This window comes from Astyanax mexicanus, chromosome 13 (assembly GCF_023375975.1).
Source record: "Astyanax mexicanus isolate ESR-SI-001 chromosome 13, AstMex3_surface, whole genome shotgun sequence".
NCBI classification, from domain to species: Eukaryota; Metazoa; Chordata; class Actinopteri; order Characiformes; family Acestrorhamphidae; genus Astyanax; species Astyanax mexicanus.
In genome coordinates, this window is record NC_064420.1 from 25,022,647 (window position 1) to 25,045,844 (window position 23,198).

Consider the following 23,198-nt stretch of genomic DNA (forward strand, 5'->3'; position numbering starts at 1 on the left):
TCTCCCAACAGCAATTTTAAGATCTCTTCAAAGGTGTTCAATGGGATTTAGATTCAGACTCATTGCTGGCCACTTTAGAACTCTCCAGCGCTTTTTTCCCATCTATTTCTGGGTTTTTGGGGTATGTTTGGGGTCATTAACTTTGTCACTGATTCTTGAACGTTGTTCTTAAGAATCTGCTGATATTGACTGGCCCTCAACTTTAACAAGACTCCCAGTACCTGCAATGGCCACACAGCCCCAAAGCATGATGGAACCGCCACCAAATGTTACTGTGGGTAGCTAATGTTTTTCTTGGAATGCTGCCACGCAAATAACTGAATTTTGGTTTCATTAGTCCACAGCACCTTATTCCAAAATTAAACTGGCTTGTCCAAATGTGCTTTAGGATACCTCAAGCGACTCTGTTTGTGGTGTGTGTGCATAAAAAGTTTCTTCAGCATTACTTTCCCATACAGCTAAAGTGCGCTGAATAGTTGAATGATGCACATTGGCACCATCGGCAGCGAGATTATGTTGTAGGTCTTTGGAGCTGATCTGTGGGTTAACTATGCCTGTTCTCACCATCCTTCGCCTCTGCCTCATATCTGTCTATCTCAGATTTTTCTTAGCTTCCACTTCAGGCCTTAATAAGAACTGTGTCTGTGGTCTTCCATTTCTTCACTATGTTCCTCACAGTAGAAACTGACAGCTTAAATATCGAAAATAGCTTTTTGTATCTTCCCCTAAACCATAATGTTGAACAATCTTTGTTTTCAGGTCATTTGAGAGTTATTATGAGGCTCTCATGTTGCCACTCTTCAGAAAAGATGCAAAGGGGTGAAAAACTTGCAATTGGCTACTTTAACCCTTTCTCATAATTGGATTCACCTGTGTAGGTGTAGGTCAAGGGTCAATGCGCTTTCAAAACTAATTTTGTTTTCCAATAATTAGTGCTAAAGGTATTAAAAATCAATAAAACGACAAGGGTGCCCACATTTATGCTCATTTTGTATAAATAATTATTGCACACTTTCTGTAAATCTTATAAACTTCATTTCACTTCTCAAATATGACTGTATTTGTCTGCTATATGATATATTTAACTAAAATTGCTGATCTGAACAACCAATGATTTATAAAGGAAAATCATGAAAATTATCAGGGGTGCCCAAACTTTTTCATACCACTGTATGTGCAGGTATTCAGTCCCATTTAATCTGAAACCCCTAGATAAAAACCAGTCTCTATAGAAGTCTTTATAGAAGTGCCTATAGAAAGTATTATTACCCTATTGAAATCCTTTATACCCACATTATTATTATACCCTGAAAATCAGAATAAAACCAGCTGTTCCTGGATCAGTTCACTACTAGTAGTGCATGGTCACACCATGGTTAGAAAGTTGCTTTTTAAAGAGCTCTGTGATAGAGTTGTGGTAAGACAAGTTAGGAGGATTTAATGTTCTGTTTTTTTAGAGACACAGAAGACCCAGCCAGATGCAAGCAGCATTGCTGGTGGGTGTTTTTTGTTTGACTGAAACATATTAACTTTTTTTTGTCTACTGTGCTTGAAGTAGATAAATGCAGTACTGTATTTAAAAGAAACAGCAAAAGTAAACAGATTTAGAATAAAGGGAAACTATTTAGATTTAGACATTTTAAAATTTTAGCTTTGTATTTTTCAATTAAAGGGACACTATGTAGGATTTTCTTAATTATTCATAATTTTTTTAAGAAGTACATTTACAACTTCAAAGTCACTGTTCCACTTCATTGAGGTGTAATAGGCAGAATAACATTCCTCTCATGACTGATCTGGGTTGCACTGTGTTAAAACAAGGCTATGTACGTTCTGAGAGCCCCGGCAATAATTAACATAGTCTTGTTTCAACACAGTGGAGATCAGATCAGACATGAGAGGGATTGTTTCTGCATATTACACCTCAATGGAGTGGAACAGTGGTTTTGAAGTTGTAAAATGTTCTCTTAAAAATATATATATGAATAATCAAGAAAATCCTACATAGTGTCCCTTTAACTGAGTATTCTCTAAATTTTGTTTTTACCCTGTGAGGTTATTGGCTGGTTAACACAACAAAAAATCTGATTTTTGACCTGTGCATGTTTCCCCGTTATCTGATTACTCAAGTGTATGTAAACATATTAATTGGATTACTGACAAACTGATGTTCTGCTGTATTTGTAATTGAAGTGCATGTTAACACATTTTTTAATGCAGCCTTAATTATATATATTTTTTGTTTTTATAGAGATACAGAAGACCCAGACGGATTCAAACAGTGCTGCTGGAGGGTCTAATGGTATTTTTTGTTTGAGTTATATTAACAATGATCTTTGTTTCTCCTGTGCTTACAGTAGAGATGTAGTACTGTGTTTTTTTTTATTTTCCCTTCATAATAGTCTTTGGTTCTTCTACTATCATTAAAACAATTCTTTGATTCAATGATCATATTTCAGCAAGTGCTAAAAACCCCAGGAAGAGGACAAGAACGCTGTGGTCAAAGCAAGAGGTGATGGCTGTGATGAAGCATTTCAAGCCGCACATAACCAAGGGAAATCTGGCAACCATGGCAGAATGTCAGCAGTGCAAGGATGCTGAAGACCCTGTGCTTGCCGGTCGAACAGCACAAAATATAAGAGATTTCGTTAGAAATCGAGGAATCACCAATAAAAGAAAAATGCAGTGAAGCTAAATATATTTTGTTTAGGGACATGTGAGTTCATGTTCTTCTTTTTTACTTTTTTTTTGTTTGTTTAGGGACATGTCATTTATGTTTATCTGTTTACTTCTTTTCATAATCAAGGAAATAGTAATTTATTTTTTTTCCTGCAGCAGAGTAACTAGAAATGTTATTTCTGATTTGTTTCTGATGTTAAACTGGTACTGTTGAACACAAGCAGGTAGAACATGTCCCAATATCATTGTTTGCAAGGACCTGCAGTCATGTGTATATTTGTGTGTATTCAAGTACCAGTAAATCATTGCTGTCCCAACAATACATTGAAATTGTAGTTTTTGTGTATTGTTAATCAAGTGTCCTGGTAAAACTGGTATGTCCTTGCAAACCTCTTTCTAGCCATAGGCGGGAGATTATCAGCATGTCTTCATATGCAAGTATTTTGTCAGGTTGGAATATAAAGAGTTCCAGTTTGTGTAGAGAAGAACTAAGGTGATATCTGCATTCTGCAGAGAAAATGTATATTTTTAATCTTACCAGCATCTCTCTACAGCAAAGGGAAAGGTGGGTCCCCTTAAACCACGTTTCAACTGGTTTGGCAGGGAAAGTCCTCATAAGACTTAAAAACCCGTATGTGTGTGTGTGTGTGTGTGTGTGTGTGTGTGTATGATGTATGAATGAGACGTTTAATGTTATGTGGACAAATTAAATTAAAAAGTTATGTTCTGAAAGGAACACATCATTTACACAAGTAACAATCAGTTTTTTCCTTCCACCAGTTTGTGAAAATGTGCATAAAAAACAATTGGATACTGTTTAAACAGGATATATATATATATATATATATATATATATATATATATATATATATATATATATATATATTGTATATATATATATATATATATATATATATATATATATATATATTGAATATATATATATATATATATATTGTATATATATATATACAATATAAACGAGCAGCTGGGGAGCCTTCACTTTCACTCCCAACTGAAAAGTCTGCTGAGATTCTTCAAAATGGAGCAACATGAATAGAAAACAGAAATGTGTATTTTTTTTTGCAAATTTATATAAAAAAAACCCGAAATATCACATGGTCATGACCCTTTGCTCAGTATTGAGTAGAAGCACCTTTTGAGCTATACAGCCATGAAGCTTCTTGGAAAGGTGCAACAAGTTTTTCACGGCTGGATTTGATGGGGATCCTCTGCCATTCTTCCCGCAGATCCTCTGCAGGTCTGTCACGTTGAAGGGTGAACGTTGGTGAACAACCATTTTCAGGTCTCTCCAGAGATGCTCTATTGGGTTTAGGTCAGGGCTCTGGCTGGGCCAGTTAAGAATGGTCACAGAGGTGTCCTGAAGCCAATTTTTTGTTATTTTATCTGTGTGCTTTGGGTCACTGTCTTGTTGGAAGGTGAATCTCCGGCCCAGTCTGAGGTCTAGAGCACTCAGGAAGAGGATTTCTTTTAGAATATTTCTGGGCTTTCATATGTCTTACACTGAGGAGAGGCTTCCGTTTGGCCGCTCTGTCATAAAGCCTGGACTAAAGCCTGGAGCGCTGCAGTGATAGTTGAGTTTGTGGAATTTTCTTCCATCTCCCTCCTGAATCTCTGGAGCTTAGACACAGTGATCTTTGGGTTCTTCTTTACCTCTCTCACCAAGGCTCTTCTCTCACAATTGCTCAGTTTGTCTGGTCGTCCCAATCTTCTTCCATTAAGGATTATAGAGGCCACTGTGCTCTTAGGAAGCTTACGTTCTGCAGAAATTCTTTTGTAACCTTGGTCAGATCTGTGCCACAGTTCTGTCTCTGAGCTCCTTGGGCAGTTCTTTCCACCTCATGATTCCCATTTGCTCTGAGAAGCACTGTAAGCTATGAGGTCTTATATAGACAGGTGTGTGACTTTCCTAATCAAGTACAATCAGCATGTGAGGTAAATATGAGTGTCACAGCAAAGGGTCTGAATACTTATGACCATATTATATTTCAGTTTTTCTTTGAAAAAAAATTGATGGGGTACTGAGTGTACATTAATGAGATTTTTTTTTTTTTCAATTTTAGCAAATGGCTGCAATAAAATAAAAAGTGAAACATTTAAAGGGGTACCCACTGTACATTAGTACATTAGAAAAAAAAAACAAGTTTTATTTACCTTCATTAATTTCTTCCTCTCTTTTCCTTTTTTCTGCAAACAGAAATGTAACAATTAAAATATGAACATGGAAACAAGTGTTTGTTCTTATGTATAACAATTAGCTAGTTTACTCCAATAAATTGTGTGTGTGTTTGTGTGTGTGTGTGTGTGTGTGTGTGAGTGTGTGTGTGTGTGTGTGTGTGTGTGTATGATGTATGAATGAGACGTTTAATGTTATGTGGACAAATTAAATTAAAAAGTTATGTTCTGAAAGGAACACATCATTTACACAAGTAACAATCAGTTTTTTCCTTCCACCAGTTTGTGAGAATGTGCATAAAAAACAATTGGATACTGTTTAAACAGGATATATATATATATATATATATATATATATATATATATATATATATATATATATATTAGTGCTGTAAAGATATAATAATATATATAATATATAATATACATGCTCTGTGATTAATTAATCTAAATTAATCACATGTATAACTCTTTGCTAGGAAAGTATTCAAATGAAAGCATCAATAAACCTAAAAAAGCACATGTGTTAATGCTGACAAGCAATTAATAATAATAATAATAATAATAATAATAATAATAATAATAATAATGATAATGATAATGATCATGATAATAATGGTTATTATTATTATTATTCATTTAATTAATTACATGTTCTGTAATTCCTATGTAAAAGCATTTGAAGTAAATCTCAGTCTTTTTTTTAACATGTGAAGAATAAAACTTTTGCCATTTCTCCAACAGTCAGAAACGAGCAGCTGGGGAGCCTTCACTTTCACTCCCAACTGAAAAGTCTGCTGAGATTCTTCAAAATGGAGCAACATGAATAGAAAACAGAAATGTGTATTTTTTTTGCAAATTTATAAAAAAAAAAAACTGAAATATCACATGGTCATGACCCTTTGCTCAGTATTGAGTAGAAGCACCTTTTGAGCTATACAGCCATGAAGCTTCTTGGAAAGGTGCAACAAGTTTTTCACGGCTGGATTTGATGGGGATCCTCTGCCATTCTTCCCGCAGATCCTCTGCAGGTCTGTCACGTTGAAGGGTGAACGTTGGTGAACAACCATTTTCAGGTCTCTCCAGAGATGCTCTATTGGGTTTAGGTCAGGGCTCTGGCTGGGCCAGTTAAGAATGGTCACAGAGGTGTCCTGAAGACACTTCTTTGTTATTATATCTGTGTGCTTTGGGTCACTGTCTTGTTGGAAGGTGAATCTCCGGCCCAGTCTGAGGTCCAGAGCTTTCTGGAAGAGGATTTCTTTCAGGATATCTCTGTACTTGGGTGCATTCTTCTTTCCTTGAATTACAACCAGTCGTCCTGTTCCTGCAGCTGAAAAACACCTCCATAGCATGATGCTGCCACCACCATGTTTCACTGTTGGGATTGTATTGGGCAGGTGATGAGCTGTGCCTGGTTTTCTTTACACATACTACTTAGAATTAATGCCAAAATGTTCGGTCTTCGTCTCATCAGACCAGTGAATCTTATTTCTCATAGTCTGAGAGTTCTTCGTACGGGCTTTCATATGTCTTACACTGAGGAGAGGCTTCCGTCGGGCCGCTCTGCCATAAAGCCTGGACTAAAGCCTGGAGCGCTGCAGTGATAGTTGAGTTTGTGGAATTTTCTTCCATCTCCCTCCTGAATCTCTGGAGCTCAGACACAGTGATCTTTGGGTTCTTCTTTACCTCTCTCACCAAGGCTCTTCTCTCACAATTGCTCAGTTTGTCTGAAAGGCCAGGTCTAGAAAGTGTTCTGGTCGTCCCAAACTTCTTCCATTAAGGATTGTAGAGGCCACTGTGCTCTTAGGAATCTTAAGTGCTGCAGAAATTATTTTGTAACCTTGGTCAGATCTGTGCCACAGTTCTGTCTCTGAGCTCCTTGGGTAGTTCCTTCCACCTCATGATTCTCATTTGCTCTGAGATGCACTGTGAGCTGTGAGGTCTTATATAGACAGGTGTGCACCTTTCCTAATCAAGTCCAATCAGTTTAATTAATCACAGCTGGACTCCAATGAAGAAGTAGATCCATCTCAAAGAGGGTCAGAAGAATTGGACAGCATGTAAGTTAAATAAAGTGTCACAGCAAATGGTCTGAATACTTACAACCATGTGATATTTCAGTTTTTGTGCATTAAAAAACACTTAAAGATTTTTTTACACCAGGACATGGTTAAAAAGTTAAAATATTTCTAAAGCCAAATGCAGAAAGAGTGATGAAAACATGACTTGTTTACACTTTTAGTTTTTTACACACATGCATATTCACACATTCAAAAGAATACACTACTAGAGTCTACTACAGTCATTCTAGAGTGATTCTAACTCTGAACCTTTAAATTAGAGTGAACTGCCCCATTAATCTGTTATAAAAATATATTATTTATATTATTATTTGAATACAACAGATTGGGTCCATAACCAAACTTCCTGCAGTTGATGACTGGATAAAGTGAAGAGAGGAGGTATGGGAGGATACACATCAGTGCATCAAAGCTGTGTTGTATTGTCAAAAGAACAAGGCGGACTGCCATCGAGGGAAGAACCCTTACTATCAACACAGAGACAGAGACTGGCTGTCAACCACTGAGGGAAGTTTCCCAAATACATTTGACTGTTAAAGATCTTGAAAAGTATTAGCAAATATACCTAGTGATTGGATTTGCCCAGTTAATACAGTCAAATTCTCTCTTCTTAAACCTGTTATTTTAGGTTCATTTCACAAGGCTACACTTGGTTTGATCCCTCCATGTTTGGTAACTTTCAATGTGATGTCTGCTTGTGGATTTCGGCTCGGTGGCTGATTTTCATCAAAATCATCCTGAGAAGCCAGTTTCTCATCCTAGAGGTTATCCTAGGGGCTGCCCCAGGAAGTCCAGTTGAGTCCAGTAACAAAGTGGAGTTAGTGGGTCATCTGGAGACGTTGAGGGTCGTCATGTGTAGTCCATCAGCCTACATGAACTGACGTGCTGTCAAACCTGATACTGACTATGAAGTCCAAACCATCAATGGACAAACTCTACTCCAGAACTACAATTCCCAGCATGCATCTGACAATATCACCTGTCCGTACTCAAACCAATCACATTATGCACATTATTTTCAGCTGTTGTTAATTTTAAGTCTGTATTTTCTATTTAACTGGTGACATACTGATTATTCTCATTCTATTTGTATTCTTGTGTTTACCTGTTTTTTCCTTGTTGACTATGTTTTTTCCACTGTTTATTCTGTGTTTATCTGATTTTTCTATCCTATGTTTAGCCACTATTGTGGCTCATGATTTGGTTCTGATATTTTGCATGTCTGTCTTTGTTTTTGTCTCTTGCCTGTTTTAAGACTACATTCTCTGAATGTGACACTTGTATTAAAGTATCACAAGCGTCCGACTCTGGTCTGTATTGTTACACATTCACTGTGGTTTACTAAATGTGTATTTAACTATATCACTCCAAGAGAATAAATAGGTCTTATTAATTAAATAAAGGCACAGATATTTATGTGTGGAAATTTGACAGAAACAGATCATGTGAAAAAGCCTTGTACACTAGAAGTGATCTCAGCAGTGTGCATTTTAAGAAATGTAAAGCTTTAAAAAAACAGAGATGTTGGAAGAAAATGTGCTGCAGGCATGCAGTAACAGAGGGAGATGGTCTACCGTTATAGAAGTAAAAAATGACTCCAGCCAGAACACCCAGGATTAAAAGTACACCAATGATAATTCCAACAGTTTTCCAATGATTGGGTACATACTCTGAAACACAATCAAAACATTCAGTTACATTTCTGCCTCCAGTCACGGACTTTTACAAGAATTAAAGAGTGTGTTTCTTTACCAATACTGATATTGATTATCAATTCTGTTTAAACAGTTAATTGACTGACTGTAAGTAAACAGTTTAAATTATTTCTATTGTCAACTTGTTTTGTTTGTGTAATTCTGAATAATGGTTAAAACATTACAATTTTGTTATTCTTAAACAAAACACTTGATCGGCTAAACCAGCATACAGAAAAAAAAGCATTTTACATGACACTCTCCAAGTACTCACAAGTAGGACTGCGAGGGGTTATCGTCATCATCACAGTTTTTAATTGTTTATAAAATGGATATTACATCCTCTTAGAAAATATATTGTTTATTGAACAAAGTGGAATAAACTGAAACACAAGCAGACTATATTGTAAGGGTTTCTTAAAGTAATTAAATACTTGCAATGATACATTCAATATGAAATCAGAAAGGGTGTTGATTATTATAGTTAAACCACAAATAAAGATAGGGCTAATCTGGTTTGCATCTGGTTACCTGTTAAATCCATTCAACAACAGACACCAATCTATTTGTAAGCCATATACTTCCTCAACAAATGTAGCTTTTTTTGTATTTTTGGTATTTCATACATTAGGAACTATTTGATGTCAGGGTCCTATATTACACCCTGCACACAGTACATTGTGATGCTCATTGCTATCTTACACCCTGTCAGCAGACAGCCTCATTTAATACGCAACACTGTTTCTGAATAGATCTACGCTGATGGGCGTGGTTGCCTGGAAGTGAGGTGTGTTTAGGTAAATTTCTGGCGTATTGCTATCTCCTGCGCTATCTCCTGTGCAGCTCCTACCGTGCAAAAGGCGTGTACTAATTCTCTTAATTATTCATGGGTGTAGTTTTGGGCATAACGTGACATAAACCAGAAATAAATCAGTGTGGCAGTAGTCATTCCCTTTAAGATGCAGGTGTGCTGCATTCTGGACCGCTGAACATCTCAACCCATGTGCTGGGCTGTTTTCACATTATGTAGTATTTTTGGGTGTTGTGTATTTTTATGTCTATATCACCTATCACTGAACTATTTAACCAGACCTGGTTTCGCTAAGACAGACTCTAATTCTTAGTAAGTGTGCTACTGATAAATGTTAGCTGTTAATTTTCACCCAGCTGGTATTTATAAATTGGAGTCAGATTAGATTAAATTAGTATCTCACATAAGTCTCATCTAAAGAACCGGAAAGACGAAATACACTTTAGGAGGACAAGGAATAGACCTGTTGTCTCCTCCCCTACAAAAAAGAACTCAAGTACAGAGCAAACGCTCCTTTGGTGGTATCTTTCTACAATCTCTGTTTTTGAAAAGCATATTTTGAATAGCATATTTAGACCTACAACCTTTGCTTGTGTCTTTGTTTTATCTGTAGCTCTTGTTAGTTGATAGTAAATTAAAATATCTGTACTGTGCTGCTATGATGTGTTTTCTGCAAATAGTTGTGTTTCTAAAAAAAAAATCATAACATGGACCTTTTTTATTGTCCTGGGAGATTTACTCCAAGACCCTCCAGTCAAAGCTTAACTCCCTATTCATTAATCTGTAGTGGCATTCCTGAAAAAAAAAAACGAATGTATTTTCTTTATTTGGTTGTAAAGCAAGGGGGATGTACTGTGTAATACCCCAGTACACCCAGTAATTGTTTATGCTAGAAATTGGAATAATGCTGAGTTTTTAGACACCTTTTTACCAGTAGTCCAGATCTGTCTTTACATTCTCTTGTGTTGTGTGGAGACCTAAATTTGTAATTTGAGCTTGTGCTGGATCAAGCCTTCAGAAGAACTACTGTTCTGTCTACATCTGCCAATGTGCTTAGAACATTTATAGCAAATTCAGACATGAAGCTTCTTTAGATCTAAAGCTAGATTATTTTTAGTCTCAGGTACATCATACCTTTACACACAGAGTCTACTATCTTGTTGACAATAGAATCATTTACACTGTAACCTACTGTGCATATAACAATATCCTTTAGCTTCTATAATTATGACCCTTTGTTTCACAGAAGAAGATTCTGGTCATGTCACACAGTGTCTTAATACACATAAAGAGGACTTTATTATGTTTTAGGATGTTAATCATATTTTTGTTAGCACCTGTTCTTCCCCTGAGATCTAAACTTTAAGTGATTATAAGATTTATTTAAAAACAATAAACAGCATTGCTAAATTAGACAAAGATAATGCAGTGTCCAATTCTGAAAATATTCATAAACATCATCTTATTGCACAAGCACAGTTCCATATTTGCTTAACCCAGCAACTGAGTTACTATTTAAAATTGTAATTTCTCTAGAAAACCCCCAGACTGATGTCAACCTGTAAAATCATGGCCTGGCAGACCTCGGCTTAAACAGCCCACTGCAGAGCCATGGAGGGAGCGTCACTGCACTGTTAGCCAATTAGAGGCGAGACATTTGCATGTCATGAATATTCATGAGTAAGAGGTGAAACCCTGTCATTCCTCCCCACTCACTCCTCTATAGAACTATAACAGCCAAAATTTATGAAAAACAAAAGGTAAAATTAGATTTTTCGAATTTAACAACCAATTACTGGGCATAAGGTCTGTAAGACTGCGCATCGTCTGCGACAATCTGTCTCCTCTCATCAAATTCCTCAAATTCGGACAACAACCGGTTTTATAACTGATCCTGTAAAAAATGTAAATAAAAATATAGCTCTCTATACACACCTTCTTCTATGCAAATCAGCAAATACCCTGGCCTAGATGGACACCCAGTGGAATATTAATAATAATATTTAATTTAATTAATTAGCACCTATTCATTTTATTGAATATGTTTAATTAAGCATTGCAATTACCAACGCAAAAACCTAAGACACTGGGTAGAATGGCTCTGTCTGAGTGTGTCTAAGTATGTTTGGCTTTAAATAGAGACTTTATCTTTAAGAACAGCATCTTTGGTCACACTGTAGCACACACATAAACCAATCACAGCACAGCTTTCTTTACTTCCCCTCCTCTTTTTTACAAGCAAGAAGCCATTAATCAAAACACAGGGGAAGAGTTAGTTCCAAAACAAACTTGACATCAGTAATGTGGACATGATTTTGATTTTCCCGAGCCAACGCAACACAAACAAGTACAGATGCCACTCGTCCCGTAAATTACTAAATCATCCTTTATTTGGCAAAAAATCTTGCATTCTGTATTTAACCAATATGTCAATTTAAAGAACAAATTATACTAATGGATTAACAGTTAATAAAAAAATAAAAAAATAAATACATTTGTTAAAAGAATCAACCTGTGTCTTACCTCCTGAACATGCCGGATCATGTGGCGCTTTGGTGTTCCAGCTTACCTGATTTTTCCGATTGACGTTTACTGTTTCCCCTTGTATAAATACCCCCCTGTTTCTGTTCCCATTTGCAGAGTATTGACACCATTTCCTTAGCTTTCCTATCCTGCGTTTATTTTGTTGTTTTGCTACTTTGTTAACAACCTTATTTTAGTATTTCGACTTCTCCTTTAGCCTAAGTTTTGTATATCCAGTTTGTAACTCCCTTCCTGCTAACTCCGGTATGTTGTTGGATTAAGCTGCCCAATTTTGATGTTTACGATGCCTGTCCTATGTAACTCATGCCAATTTAACCACTTTGTAAATAAACTTTATATTAAGTCTCTGCGCATCTGCGCTCATCTGGCCTGCGTGACAAAAAGTTTATTAAGTAATACATATATTTAATACATATTTTCTAGATTAAAAATGTTCATAGAGCCTTCTGTGTATTTTGTGTCAAAATGTGTATATTTTTTATATTAATATATACCAATTTATAAAAGTCTAAAATAAAATGATAAAAATGTGAAATATTTATTTTATTTATATATATAAAAAAATGTAGTATATATTTATGTTTTGACTTCACAGGACTTGGGCCATGATGGTCATGGCCTAGAGAATCTGTGGTGGGTGTCCCTTATTTTAATTTCTGAAAGGTGGCATCCCTACAAACATTGGTGTTTTGCAGGATTTGCACAGAGGTGTTTCTTACGTCGGACGAAAACACAACAAACCTGTATAACCACCTAAAGAGTACACTAAAAGTCAGGTAGAGGCTAACGCTACAGCCTGAACAAAAACGAGTAAACGATGGAGAGAGGTAACAGAAGCAATAACTCTTTACCTGGTAAATGATATGGGTCCTTTTAATACAGTGGAAAACGAGGCCTTTCAAAGTCTTATCAATGTTGGTGACTTGTTATCAATGTTGTCACATGTTATTCAGCTATACATACAGTTCTAATCTAATTACAGCTTCACTTACGTAACTGTTATGGTACAATTCCGTATAAATTAACAAACACTCAAATTCACAAACATGCAAAAACAAATATTTGTATTTTGTCAAAATGTGCTTATACATAAATTTTTATTCTACTATTTCAGTGAGTGTGTAGTAGGGGTGTGACGAGATCTCGCGATCTTACAGTTTTTCTCGATTGGTTTGGCTCATTTCTTGAAACTGAGATGACATTCTCAAAATAACATGGACAAATCCCCAAATTAACTTGCAGTTTCTCACAACAGAATGGCATTTCTCATTGCTTTCATCACATTTCAAATGCTTTGTACATGTCTCAAGCACTTAGTACATCTTTGCAAATGGTTTTGTACAAGTAGCCTACACTTCACACAATCATCATACATTTAATACATTTTCCAAAAGAATGCATCTTGTTGGTCTATCCCAATTGGTTGGTTCTCAGTGTAATGGTTATTCTCTACAAAACATGTCAGCACAGTTTCATCGTATAAGTCATCATCTGCAGAATAGTCTGCTCAATTCTCAAAATGAGTTAAGAAATTGTAATACAATACAGAACACATATTTTGGAACATTTAATAAATTCATGACAGTCAGGTGAGTAGGTAACAGATGAAAGCAGGTTTTGAAGAAAAAGAGTGTCCCACATTACTACCACATTATTACCATTCTTTTGTTGATTTAGATGTGTCCTTTGCATCATTGTTGTGCTGAAAGATGAAGTTCCTCTTCATCTTCAGTTTTCTACCAGAAGGCCAAAGGTTTTTGCCAATACTGAATGGTATTTGGAACTGTTTAAAATTCCGTCCACCCTGAATAAAGCCCCAGTTCCAGCTGAAGAAAAACAGCCCCAAAGTATGATGCTGCCACCACCATGCTTCACTGTAGGTATGCTGTTCTTTTGGTGACGAGCAGTGTTGTTTTTGTGCCTAATATACCTTTTGGAATTATGTCCAAAAAGTTCAACCTTGGTTTCATTAAACCATAACACATTCTCCCACATGCGTTTGGTAGATATCAGATGAATTTTTGGAAAATTAAGTAGAGCTTAGATGTTTTTCTGGATGTTTGTTTTGCACAGACATATGAAGAAGTCGCAGATCCATTCACAGCCAGTACTTGCCAGAAATTCTTGCAGCTCCTTCAGGGCTGCTGTCGGCCTCTTGGCAGCCTCCTTGACCAGTTTTCTTCTTGTCTTATCATCAATTTTTGTTAAATGTCTTGTTCTTGGTAATGTCACTGTTGTGCCATGTTTTCTCCACTTGATGATGACAGTCTTCAAAGTGTTCCATGGTATATTTAATGACTTTTGTAGCCTTCACCTGACTGATATCTATGAATAATGAGATACCTCTGATGCTCTGGCATCTCTTTGTGGACCATGGCTTGTGCTGAAAGATGTGGCTACAAAAATGTCAGGACAAGCCTACTAGAACAGTTAAACTTTATTTGGAGTTGATCAGAGGCACTTTAATTGTTGACAGGTGTGTGCTGAATTTAAAGTGAGTTTGAAGGTAATTGGTTAAATTTGAACACAGCAACACCCCTAGTTATAAAAGGGTGTGCACACTTATGCAACCTCAATATCTCAGTTGTTTATTTTTACTTCACCTCCCTGAAAGATTTCTGTTTGTTTTTCAATTGCATTGTACAGGTTATAGGTCACATTATAGGTAGAAAAAATTGTGAAATTATTTGTCTTACTGTAATTTTTTTTTACATCACAAAAACCTGCCATTTGAACAGGGGTGTGTATACCTTTTCTATCCACTGTATACATCTTGGCCTGGTGCTAGTTCTTTGATGCTAGTCCTGTGATTATATAACGATGATATAGTCCTGTGATGATATAATGATTATATAGTCCTGTGGTGATCAGTGTAGAGGATGGCTCAGGCATTCTTCCCACGGTACATTGCTAAAGAACATATCAGATGCGACGATGATGAGAAATTATGGCCAAACAGACTGCAGCGGATGGATGGCCAGTAAGATAGAGAGGGGAGTGACACAGAGTAGTCAGAATGTTACTGTATTGCATTTGTGATGCTTGACTGTTTTTTTACATACTGTAATGTATTTTATTTTGTATGTATAGTATATTTGATACATTTTCCTTTGTATTTCTTTTTATTTTCTACCTACAGTAATGTGTAAAGATTTACTTAAATAAAAATAGTTACAATTTCCTCAGCAGATTGAGTGCAGTGTGTGTGGTGTGAAAATTGTATTCCTTTAGCTAGACCTAGCTAGGCCAATACAGCGCACTTTGCACAAGGAGAAGCTGTATGGGAGAGTGATGCAAAAGAAGCCATTTCTGCAAGCACGCCACAAACATGCAAAAGCACACCTCAGGTGACTGTGGTGTGTTTGTGGCGTGCTTGCAGAAATGGCTTCTTTTTCTTTCTTGCTGCAGCTCTTTGGATGTGGTCTGTGGATTGTCCTTGACTGTTCTCACCATTCTTCTTCTCTGCCTTTCTGATATTTTTCTTGGCCTGCCACTTCTGAGCTTAACAAGAACTGTCCCTGTGGTCTTCCATTTCCTTACTATGTTCTTCACAGTGGAAACTGACAGGTTAAATCTCTGAGACAACTTTTTGAATCCTTCCCCTGAACAATGTTGAACAATCTTTGTTTTTAGATCATTTGAGAGTTGTTTTGATGAGCCCATAATGTAAGTCAGTAAAAAGTAGTTAGGAGTATTCAAATCAATAAAATTATGAGGGTGCCCATACTTTTGAACCGGTCAAATTTTGGTTTAATGCATATTGCACATTTTCTGTACAATAAACCTCATTTCAATCCTGAAATATTACTTTGTCCATCAGTTATTAGATATATCAAACTGAAATGGCTGTTGCAAACACCCAAATATTTACAACTAAAAATGAATAAGGTTAATAGGGGTACCCAAACTTTTTCATATAACTGTATATACAGCAATGCCAGCATTCAAAATCATAGACAACACCTGTCAGGTAACAAACTGTAGATTGGTCACCTGTAATGTGGGACACTCCTCCTCGTCAAAACCTGCTTTCACCTGTTACCTACTCACCTGAGTGTGCGTTATATGATTTTGTCAAATAAAACTGTAGTTTTCAAGCCATTTTTCATTTTTGACGTTTTCTTTAAAATTTTATTTTTAAATATCGTCTCGTCTCGTTATCGTGAACCCAGTATCGTGTCGCGTCTCGTGATATTATTGTCTCGTCACACCCCTAGTGTGTAGGATTGTGGAGTAACTCACCATTCAGTGTGTGAGCATTAATCCGTCCCTCCTTCACATGAACTCTCTGTGTCACTGTGCAGAAGTATAAGTCGATTTCCTGTACTGAGATTCTGCTTTCCACATTAAAGAGATCAGCGACTCTCTGAGTTTCTGTTTCTGCAGTCACATTAACTCCTTTACTGTTCCTCCACTGAAGCTCAGGTTTAGGAAACCAGCCTTTAGATTCACACAGTAAACTGAACTTTCCTGATTCATATTTCTCCACAGTGATCACTGGTTCACTTCCCACAGCTGTGGAAAAAATCATTAAAACATCAAAGAGTGTGGTATTAATTACTTTTATATAAACATTTATTAAAATATAAAAATGTCTTATATAAATGTATTAATTATATCATTATTTTAAGCCTTGTTCACACATATCTGTATATTTCTGAAAATATAGATTTTTGCCAGAATTAAAAAAGAAAATCCGCAAGATACAATAGAGAGATAATAGGGGGCACTTTCAATCAAACTTTTTGACAGGTGACCTTTGACCTTTGCCAGGTGCCCTTTTTTGACCCCTCCCCCACACCACGTGCCTCCTTTTCTGGAATGTGACCTTTGACCCCTCAGATCACCCTATGATGAGGTCTGTTAGTAATTATGTTTTCATTCATCTGTAATTACCTTTGACCCCTCAGATCACCCTATGATGAGGTCTGTTAGTAATTATGTTTTCATTCATCTGTAATTACCTTTGACCCCTCAGATCCCCTGACCCTTGAACTCTCTTAATTACTTTTCTGATATCAATGACCACGAGTCTCCAGTAATTATTAACTGGTGGCGTGTAATTACCCCTGCCATTCGTCATTCATGTTTTGGATATGAGGTAATTTAAACCATGGTGACACACCGCCCCGCCCATCCCTCCGCCCCTTCCTGCCCCATCCCCACCTCTTCCCGTCCCGCCCCAGCCCCGCCCCATCATTATTCAGATTGTCCTGATTGGTCAAAAAAATTCCCGCCAAAAGTATTGACCAATAAGGTTGTTATTCCTATGGAGCAATCACAGCAAGCCTACGAGTGAAATGTGTATTTAAGAGTTAGGGGTTAGCGAGATGTGTGAAGGACCGAGAGAACGGAGCAATGGCTTGTGTTTCTGAGGTTGCTGAAAACCAAAGCTTCCCATACCGGGATTCGAACCCGGACCGTCTGGATGAAAGCCAGAAATCCTACGCGTTAGACCATATGGGAGGATCTGTAGAAGAGCACGATGACGAGAATCTAAAAAGGTACCGAACAATGGAGAGCATTCCTGAACCCGTCGCTCAAGGAGCGCTCAAGGATCAAGTCTGGCGTTTGTCAGATGGAACTTACTTCGGATATGTTTTTCTTAAGGATATATATAGCGTTGCTATGTACGTCGGAAAAACGGTTAGATACGATGATGCCTCGTTTTACTTTGAACCATATAGAATGGTTTAGCTTCAGAAGACACTGCTCTGTTTTTAATGCCTACGTCAATTACAGAAATACAGAATGCAGCCCATTTTTTCAGGAGAACATGAATTTAATTTGGAAACCTCTGAATACAGGAAAGTCTAGGCGTTTTAATCCCGCGCTGGTTATGACAAGCCTCGGATGTAATGTAAGCCTCAGTGTCATTCAAGATTTAAAATGCTATGCAATTGAAAATGACCTGCACTCGCGCGATTTCCAGGTTGTTTTTAATTCAGAAGACTTCAAAAGAATGAATCGTGTCTACTTTGCAATAATTGACAGTTTGTTCTATATGAACAAATAGATTTTCTGATTATTGTCAAACATACAAAACCAACATTAATTATATTCTTAAACATTAAACTTTTATATTACATTTTAATACTTTTTTAGCCTATACTTTTCTATACTTTAGCTAAATTACCTCTCTTTCATGTGAGTTGAGATGGTTACCCCACTCCTTGAGGCTAAAGAGAGGTAAGTGGTTGCTGATGGAGTTAAGGGGTGGGAGGGTGGTGGTAGGAAGCCGTTTCCTGAGAGTAAGATATGAATTAGTTAGACCAATCAGTGTATTGATGGGTAAAGGAACTAGTGAACTAGCCCATTGTTTGATTCTCACATGTTGCTTCATGTGCAACTGCTTTTACCCCAGGGCTATTCATGAATGTTCTGATCAGATCACTAAAATTTAAAACAGAGCAGTGTCTTTTGATGTTTTGATTCCTTTGTTAAAAAAAAAAAAAACTGATAATGAATACTATAACTCGACCGTCAATAACTTGAGCTGAATTTCTAATTGAAATAGCGATAACTTCATACCTTGAAGCGGATGCTTGATATGAATGAAACACACACACACACAAACTCACACACACCACACACCTCCCACTCTTTTCTGTGATGTCATAACCTGAGGTCTTCAATCAAAATCACTGTATAAAAAACCCCTTGGTAATCCACAATATACAACATTCTGGAGACAACCCCGACGCTTGAAGACCTCAAACGCTTTGACGCTCCTCGATTTCAACCGCAATATGGACTTTGGTGAGAGAAAAAACTTTTAATATGAAATTATCACAAAATATTACCTTTATTAAAATTACCTTTAAGTAGTTAAATGACTGTTTCTTATGGTTTAATAGGAATTTAATAGGAATCACTCATCTTTCAGCTTAATGTGAGTAGTTAACATTGTTCTATGTATCCTATGCAAAACCAAATGTAAGTGATATTTAAGACTACTTTTCTACGTAATATATGAAATATGTAGTATATACATTCATCTTTTATTTTATTTTAGGATCAGAATGTTTCATTGTTGAAACTGTGACAGACTGTGATGCTGTGACAGACGAAAGTGTGCTATATCATCCATTTCAAAGTAAGTTTTTATTAATTTTTGATTAAAAATAATTATTTAATTTCAAACGTGATGATTTGATTCCTTCAATATGAAACTCAAATGTTTATTTATATTTTCTATAGCTTTTCATCCGGAACCTAGTAACTACGGATTAACCATTCACGGTGAGTGAAACTTAATGAAATATGTAATATATGTAAATATTTAATTTAAAATATTCTAACTCATGTGATTTCTGTTCATTAGAAAACAGTTTCACCCCGGCTTTGTCTGACAATCTACAATTTAATGTTAATTCTGGTAAGAAACTTATACACACAGGTTTACTCTTACAGGGAATGGCGAAAAAAAAGTAAAACATGTTTTCTCTTTTCCTTCCATAGTGACAAGTCAACAATCAAATGATTACCGACCAACTACACCTAGTGAGTCAAATTTTGAAATTATGTAATAATTATCCTTTGTTAAATAACGTGCGCTAATTGAAATCTTTTTTCGATAGGAAACAGTCCGGCACTGTCTGATCACCGAAATTTCTCCGGTGAGAAACACACATACAGAAACACACACACACACATACACACACTCCACCCATAGCCCCACCCCTGGGGGCCCATGGCTCCTGTTCTTCAATAGTCCCACACACACACACACACACACACACACTCATGCATACAGCAATAATAATTCTATTTTTTTTTTTTTTTTTGTATTACAGATCTCCAACAACAAGAAGAATGCGAACTGGACGACCTGTACGACTTTCGATATCTGAAAAGGGCCGTGGAAATTTCGCTACGGAGGCTGGAACGTGCAGCTGCAAGCAGATCACGGGAGGAATATAGGTCGGCTATACCTTTGTTTACAGAACGTGTATTGCTCTTGGTTAGACATTGTGTTGATGATATAGATAATAATGTCACAGAAACGCCCCGGTTGTGATTCTTTGTTAAATAAGAATAAATCTAAAAAATCCAACAACTCGCCTTATTCAAATGAAACAAACAATAACCCACATTCATTAATCAGTGAACCAAGTACCTCAAACCTACAAACAAATCATGTAGAACACAACACAGCCCTGAACCCTTTTCTGTTAGAAATGGTTAATGAGATTAATGGTAGTAATGAAAGGTTGACTTCTAATAATGAACACAGCTCTGAAATTGTATCTAATCTAGAAAATACATCAGAAACACCATACAATTTGTTTTCGGGATTAAGCGAATGCTTAACCAACATACAAAATGCATTAATAGAACACAACACAACTCTGAACCCTTTTCTGTTAGAAATGGTAGATGAGATTAATGAGGTTAACGAAAGATTGGGGTCTATTGATGAACACAGGGATCATGAATTAGCTTCTAATCTTGAAAATATGTCAGAAAATCTATCCATCATTCAAACCGCTCTAACGCAGCACAACACATGCACAGCTCTGAACCCTTTTCTAATGGAAATGATAAATGAGATGAATGAAAGCATGACAGAACCACAACCTTGTGTCGCCACTGTACCATCCCCTATAAATGATTCGTTTGAAACATCTCAGGAATTATTACAACAACTAAACCAGAGTCTCTTGAGATTAAATGAAATTCTTGCAAACATGGGTCAGGTCTGTTAACGAGAATGTTTCAAATAGCCCTTCTCCATCTACTGATGAAATGGAGGATATCCATACACCCAACAGCTGTAATGAGCAACAGCCGGAAATACATCAGATGCCTAGTGTGAGTGAGGGAGAGCAAATGGGATTTGGGAGAGATGATCAACCCGGACATGTTTTAGATCCAAACATAGTTATAAATCGTATAGACAACTTCAATACAACAGAAATTAGATGGAGGATAAACTTTTCCTCATTAGGAAACGTTGATTCATTTGGGGATTTTTACAACTATGTGTTGGAGGTTTTAAACCGCATGCTTGAAGTTGGGAATGATAAAGTAGGCCCACGTGACGTAGTTCATGTTGAAATACAAGGCGAATCTCTCAATGTTTCATCGCGTGTTGAGGTAATCAATGGTAACATAGAACTCGATTCGATTCTGACCATGATAGAAAAATCGATACAGAGTAGGTTTGAAATACTTTCTGACGAAACTATAGAACTGGTGATTCGAATTGTACATGCACCACATGGTGGTACACGCAATAGTATGTCCAAGATGTTCAATTCTGACGTTGTACAACAAAAAATTAGACATCTTTACGTTTTTGATAAGAGTGACAACCTTTGTTTTGCTTTATGCGTTTCCAAATTGCTGAATCCGGAACAAAGTGATTATCAAATAGAACAAAACGCGAGACAATTACAATCTGATGTAGGATTATCTGTAAATGATACGGTTAGCTTTGCAGACATTACACGATTTGAGCAAAAGTTGAATTGCAAAATTGTAGTGTTGTTCCGAACCACCAAGGTCAAAAAAGGGTATTCTTTTTTTCAGACTACCAAAACACCCCACAGCAAAACCTTGTTTCTGTTTTTGCACGAGAATCATTATTATGGAGTGAAAAACCTCAAAGCTGTACTAGGTACAACGTACGTATGTTCTTACTGTTATGCAGGATTTAACGATAAGAAACATCATAAATGTGATTACCACTGCAACGTGTGTCTCGACAGCGAATGTCCCAAACGTGCTAAGCAAACTGTACAATGCAAAGACTGTCTGAGGATCTGTAGATCCCAGTATTGTTTTCAAAAGCATAAATCTCAGAATGGTACGTATGAATCTTTGTGTAAAACTAGGTTCTACTGTACCGGGTGCAACACATTGCAGGATCGTGGTTCAAAAAAACACGAGTGTCGTAAAACCCTGTGTAGACACTGCGGTGCTAAAATTTGAAATCGTTGACAGAACTGGTTGACAAAACCTTTAAAAACCCCGACTGTGACGCTGAAATTATGATGTCTTATAACCAAATTGTAAAAGATAAAAGAGGCTTTCATTTGAAAAACAAACCACAAAAGAAACGGTTCAGAGTTGTGTATGACAAGCGTATTCTGCTGCCAGATTTGACAACTTTACCTTACGGTTATTAACAGAAAATTACCTTGTAAAATGGTGATACCCAACTCGTTTGACGCTAGACTTCAGCTTCCTTTTTCATGTATCGTTTGTGGACCCAGCAATAGCGGGAAATCGTTTTTTATCAAAACGTTACTAGAAAATTGTGCGGTTTCAATGTCAAAAATTCCAGATCAAATTGTATGGTGTTATTCCTGCTGGCAACCTCTCTATGATGAGTTGATGAACGTTGTAAACATTCGCTTTGTTCAAGGTATACCCGACTCTTTGTGTGACGATAATATTTTTCCACCGCACACATCAAGCCTGGTCATTTTTGATGATTTAATGCTTTCGGCTAGTAATAATTTGGAGGTACAGAATGCTTTCACAAAATATACACACCATAGAAACCTGAGCGTCATCTATTTGGTTCAAAATTTGTTTTTTCAAGGGAAAAGTAGCAGAACTATAAATTTAAACACCAATTATATGGTTCTATTTAAAAATCCTAGAGATAAATTACAGATCAGTGTGCTGGCGCGTCAAATGTATCCCGGAAACGGAAAATTTATGTTGGAGTGTTTCCAGGATGCCACAGCCAGACCTTAGGGGTATTTATTTGTAGACTTGAAAGCATCAACTCCAGAAGAACTTCGTCTCAGATCAGGGTTGTTTTCCTGGGAGAATCCTGCCGTTTATATACCCAAGAAAAAAGTTTTTTGACATAATGTCCGCTCGACTAAAAAGAAATTACCAGACGTTGCGATCGCTATATCAAGCATCGCCTAGAGAAAGAAAGCTTATATTGCACAATGCTCCCAGAGACCTCATACTAGCCATCTGTGAATTAGCTCTTAATCTACTGAGAGGACACATTCCTCTAACGTCGCAACAGTATCGTCAATTGAAAAGGCAAAAGAAATCGATTAAGATTTTTGCTGATAAAAGAAAATCTGTGGAAGCTAAAAGAAAGTCTATAAATCAGTCTGGAGGGTTTCTTCTACCTTTGCTAAGTGTAGCTGTCCCTTTTCTTAGCAGTTTGTTAGGACCACGGAAATAGCATGGAAACTGCGGACAAAATGTATTTGGTAC

The 23,198-nt window shown here is 36.7% G+C and overlaps 1 protein-coding gene, 2 long non-coding RNA genes and 1 other non-coding gene across 4 annotated transcripts in view; 2 read left to right on the forward strand and 2 right to left on the reverse strand.

Annotated features, from left to right (window-relative positions):
• LOC125780657 (selection and upkeep of intraepithelial T-cells protein 5-like) overlaps nt 1-23,198 on the reverse strand; it is a 472,342-nt gene that overhangs the window by 433,060 nt on the left and 16,084 nt on the right. The window lies entirely within an intron of this gene.
• On the forward strand, nt 1,385-2,749 carry LOC125780670 (uncharacterized). The gene is made up of 3 exons (XR_007423942.1): nt 1,385-1,496; nt 2,252-2,302; nt 2,460-2,749. It is a non-coding gene; the product is annotated as an uncharacterized LOC125780670 (long non-coding RNA).
• On the reverse strand, nt 17,400-17,471 carry trnae-uuc (transfer RNA glutamic acid (anticodon UUC)). Its single transcript has one exon. It is a non-coding gene; the product is annotated as a tRNA-Glu (tRNA).
• On the forward strand, nt 18,454-19,374 carry LOC125780668 (uncharacterized). Its single transcript, XR_007423940.1, has 4 exons — nt 18,454-18,764; nt 19,021-19,101; nt 19,206-19,247; nt 19,330-19,374. It is a non-coding gene; the product is annotated as an uncharacterized LOC125780668 (long non-coding RNA).